General features: G+C 58.0%; 2 non-coding genes across 2 annotated transcripts; both read left to right on the forward strand.

The window, feature by feature from the left end:
• Nucleotides 1-569: 569 nt before the first annotated feature.
• Nucleotides 570-2384, forward strand: LOC142795968 (small subunit ribosomal RNA). Its single transcript, XR_012893447.1, has one exon. It is a non-coding gene; the product is annotated as a small subunit ribosomal RNA (ribosomal RNA).
• A 1719-nt stretch (nt 2385-4103) lies between these two features.
• LOC142795966 (5.8S ribosomal RNA) lies at nt 4104-4256 on the forward strand. Its single transcript, XR_012893445.1, has one exon. It is a non-coding gene; the product is annotated as a 5.8S ribosomal RNA (ribosomal RNA).
• Nucleotides 4257-5000: the final 744 nt, after the last annotated feature.

Here is a 5000-nt window from a genome sequence, read left to right on the forward strand (position 1 = left end):
GTACTTATCGCTGCTATTATGTGGGGGTTCTCGTGAGCGGCGTACGCGAAAGCGACCGGGTGTCTGATATGCGGCGGGCTTCGGCCTCGTCAAGCGTGTCCTCGGGTCTGCTCCAGGGGAATCCACGGCAGTCGTCTGCAGCCTCATCCGCTTGATGCGTTAGGGGCTGGTTGTCGGACGGTGCCGTTTTACCACGATATCGAGGTGTGTTCCGTGTCGTCCTCGGGCGATTCAGATGCGAAAGCGCCGAAGACGCGGGCGTGACCCGTCGTCTGGCGGCTTTGCAGTCTCGGCTCCGTTGCTAGTTCCGGCCGGTCCACCGACAGTGCAGCGGGCTTGGGCAACCCGCACGGCGCGACCGAGTCGATGCAACGAAAAAGAGCGAGCATGAACGTGCTTCTTGCCGCACGGCTCCCACTCGTCTTTCGGGAAGGTTGTGCCGTAGCGAGCTCGAACGCCGTCATCTCGGAGTGCAAAATAAGCGTGTTGGGGCGCCTGAAGGTGGCCTCCGCCGCACACAGACTGCGTCCGGCCCGCCGAAGGCGAGGACGGACGCGCAGTCGAACGATTACCTGGTTGATCCTGCCAGTAATCATATGCTTGTCTCAAAGATTAAGCCATGCATGTCTAAGTACATGCCGAAATAAGGCGAAACCGCGAATGGCTCATTAAATCAGTTATGGTTCCTTAGATCGTTTCTTCCTACTTGGATAACTGTGGCAATTCTAGAGCTAATACATGCAGTGAGCCTGGAGCCCTTTGGGTAACGGGTGCTTTTATTAGACCAAGATCGATCGGGTTTCGGCCCGTATTGTGTGGTGACTCTGGATAACTTTGTGCTGATCGCATGGCCACGAGCCGGCGACGTTTCTTTCAAGTGTCTGCCTTATCAACTTTCGATGGTAGGTTACTTGCTTACCATGGTTGTTACGGGTAACGGAGAATCAGGGTTCGATTCCGGAGAGGGAGCCTGAGAAACGGCTACCACATCCAAGGAAGGCAGCAGGCGCGCAAATTACCCACTCCCGGCACGGGGAGGTAGTGACGAAAAATAACAATACGGGACTCTTTTGAGGCCCCGTAATTGAAATGAGTACACTCTAAATCCTTTAACGAGGATCAATTGGAGGGCAAGTCTGGTGCCAGCAGCCGCGGTAATTCCAGCTCCAATAGCGTATACTAAAGCTGCTGCGGTTAAAAAGCTCGTAGTTGGATCTCAGTTCCAGACGAGTAGTGCATCTACCCGATGCGACGGCTCGGACTGAACATCATGCCGGTTCTTTCTTGGTGCACTTCATTGTGTGCCTCGAGATGGCCGGTGCTTTTACTTTGAAAAAATTAGAGTGCTCAACGCAGGCGAGTCGCCTGAATAAACTTGCATGGAATAATAGAACAAGACCTCGTTTCTGTTCTGTTGGTTTTTGGAATACGAGGTAATGATTAAGAGGGACGGACGGGGGCATTCGTATTGCGGCGCTAGAGGTGAAATTCTTGGACCGTCGCAAGACGAACTACTGCGAAAGCATTTGCCAAGAATGTTTTCATTGATCAAGAACGAAAGTCAGAGGTTCGAAGGCGATCAGATACCGCCCTAGTTCTGACCATAAACGATGCCAACCAGCGATCCGCCTGAGTTACTCAAATGACTCGGCGGGCAGCTTCCGGGAAACCAAAGTATTTGGGTTCCGGGGGAAGTATGGTTGCAAAGCTGAAACTTAAAGGAATTGACGGAAGGGCACCACCAGGAGTGGAGCCTGCGGCTTAATTTGACTCAACACGGGAAAACTTACCCGGCCCGGACACTGGGAGGATTGACAGATTGAGAGCTCTTTCTTGATTCGGTGGATGGTGGTGCATGGCCGTTCTTAGTTGGTGGAGCGATTTGTCTGGTTAATTCCGATAACGAACGAGACTCTAGCCTATTAAATAGGTGCGGGGTTCCCAGCACCTTACAACCTTCTTAGAGGGACAAGCGGCTCCTAGCCGCACGAAACAGAGCAATAACAGGTCTGTGATGCCCTTAGATGTCCGGGGCCGCACGCGCGCTACACTGAAGGAAGCAGCGTGTCTTTATCCCTGTCTGAAAAGACTGGGTAACCCGTGGAACTTCTTTCGTGATTGGGATAGGGGCTTGCAATTGTTCCCCTTGAACGAGGAATTCCCAGTAAGCGCGAGTCATAAGCTCGCGTTGATTACGTCCCTGCCCTTTGTACACACCGCCCGTCGCTACTACCGATTGAATGATTTAGTGAGGTCTTCGGACCGATGTCCGGCGCGGCCTTTCGGTTGCGCCGGTCTGTTGGAAAGATGACCAAACTTGATCATTTAGAGGAAGTAAAAGTCGTAACAAGGTTTCCGTAGGTGAACCTGCGGAAGGATCATTAACGGATTGTGAAGGGTGAGCGCCTCAGCTGCGTCTGCGCCCGACACTTTCTGCCGCTGACCCCGTTTGGACGCGGGGTCGGCTTTTCCCCACGGGGCTGCCTGAATGTGGAGCGGCACCCCGTGACAAATTGTTGCGCCCAGCGGACGCCAACACCGCGACCTTGGACGGTCGGCCAGGTGGCGGACGCGGGTACAAACGGCGCAACGCACTCATAGGTCGGCTTTCGACCCGCCACTGCACCGTGGCTCGAAGCGCTCGAAATGCGCGACCCGACCGCTGCGGGACCGCCTAGTACTGTAAACAGGAGCGGCGGAGCGCGAACGGCGAGTCGTGGTTACGTCGGTAGAAGGCGAGGCTGCGCGTTCCCGAAACGCCAGCCGAGTGCCCTCCCGACCGTTCGAGCGTGCAAGAACGAGACCCGACAATCGCGCGGCGACTGCCAAGTACGAGAGGAACGGCACAAGCGTCGGCGGTCGGTCAAGGAACTGGCGATGTGACGGGTCCGCTGTGCACCAGTGCATACCGTCCCGCCGTCCGCGGCAAGCGCCTCCGCGTCCTCGGGTGACGGAGGCTGCCGGTCGGTTCTTGCAGGCGAGGGATCTCGCTGGCACCGGTTCGCGTTGACGCGCGGCCGGTCATGGCACGGCGATGCGACGGCCGAGGTGCGCAGTACTCGATGGAGGAACCGCACGCTCCGATGACCGTCCCGCCCTCCGCGGCGTATGCGTACCGACCGTAATGGTTGCAGCAGCGCCGGCCGGCTTTTGAATTCGCCACACGAAACACGGTGCGAGATCGCGGTTAGGGGAGCGTCGACGTTGCCAGGCGTTTTGCTTGCTGCCGAGGGAAAGGCGGCACGGCCACGTCGCGCTCGTCGCGATTAGCGGGTCTGCGCGCTTTGGGAAGGTGCCGCAACGACTTGCCGAAAGAGGAAGCACGGAAGAACGAGGGACTTGGACGTCCCGACAATTGAACGCACTTGCGGCCAGGCCCTTGCTGGCTTCGTTCTTCCGCCTCGAGTAGGCTCGTACGCGGCTCCGGCGCCGAAAGTGGTCCTTGGCACCGACTTCGGTGGACGTGGGAAGTGCCGCGCAAGTACGGCGCGCCTGGCTCCACCTGTTGGCTAAAGTAGGCAGCCGGATCGGCATTTTGGTGTGCGGTGGCAAACCGTGGATGCGAAAAAAGCTTGTGCGATTTCGTGGAACAAAAAGCGGGGGTCCCCCTTTTTATGCGGAGGAGACCGACCCGCCTGCCGTGGTGAACCGCGACGCCACGGTAAAAACGGGAGAGGCTTGTCGATGGGACCGTGCATCCCGCGCTCCACGGAGGCCGGGAGGCGGCCGCCCGAGGAAATGTGTAGCCGTCGAGGCCCGCATCTGCGTGCACTCTTATCCAAATGGGTGTACCGCAGGCATTTTCTGGTTAGGCGGGCCAATGAGAGCGAGCACACAACGATACCTACGGGTCCGGCTTGGAGAACCGGCTTCGACGCCTCCCGAGTATTTATAGAGGGGTGGACCACGAAAGCACTCGCAAGTAGCGAAAGCGAAACGCCGTCCGAAACACACCGTTTGCTCGATTTGCGGCAGCCGAAAAAGGCGCGGCAGAGTTTTGGAGTCCAAGCGTGCGCTGAAAAGCGCCCTTCTTGGCCACTGTTTGGCCGAGTGCCAGAAACGTTTGGTTTTGACTGTACGGAATTGAACAAACACTTTTTCACGACTCTAAGCGGTGGATCACTCGGTTCTCGGGTCGATGAAGAACGCAGCCAGCTGCGAGACTTGGTGTGAATTGCAGGACACACTGAGCACTGATTCTTTGAACGCACATTGCGGCCTTGGGTCTTCCCTTGGCTTCGTCTGTCTGAGGGTCGGATCACATATCAAGAGAGCCTTCGGCGCACAAGGGAACGTGAGCCGTCGACTCGTTTTGACCGCGTCGGCAACACGGACAGCACGCTGAACACCTCACAGCGAGCGCCAACAGCGGCCACTCAAGGGCGAGACGGTGGCGACCGTCGTGCCAGAGCCCAACCGAAACGGGGGCGACCGACTGCATTGAGGATGTGGCACCTCGTTTAGACCGCCGCAGGACTTCGAGTCGGAAGGAAGCCTGCAGGGAAAGTGCGGTCGAGGTTGCGTACTCCTCTCTGCGACCGGGCGCGCAAGAGCTGCGAGAGCCACGGACGCGCAACTTTAACGCACGGTAAACACGAGGAGCGAAAGCCGGCCAGCAAAGCTTCTCCAGCCGTGCGCAAAGTGCGCGAGATCGCAGCCTTGCGTTGCGCTTGTTGCCCTCGAAGTAAGCAGGGTGTCCCGTAGACCGGGCGCTCGAACACGCTGCGGGGCCGTGCCTCCTCCAGGCTTTGCCGCGCGAACAGGGAACGTTCGCGCGCAAAGCGCAGGGAGGTGAGGAGGCTGCGCCCGACGTTTGCGGTTCGCTGCGTACGCGGTTGATGCGGAGAGCACGGCGCGACGACTTGCCGCGAAGCGGAAAAAGTCTCCCGCACGAGTTGGCGAAACGTTGGCGAAGCTTAAGGCGTTCTCGTCGTAGTCCGCCGTCGGTCTAAGTGCTTCGCAGTTCCCGTCCCGTTCAAAAAACTGGGCCACTCCAGTTG

Source organism: Rhipicephalus microplus, unplaced genomic scaffold (assembly GCF_043290135.1).
Source record: "Rhipicephalus microplus isolate Deutch F79 unplaced genomic scaffold, USDA_Rmic scaffold_981, whole genome shotgun sequence".
Lineage (NCBI taxonomy): Eukaryota > Metazoa > Arthropoda > Arachnida > Ixodida > Ixodidae > Rhipicephalus > Rhipicephalus microplus.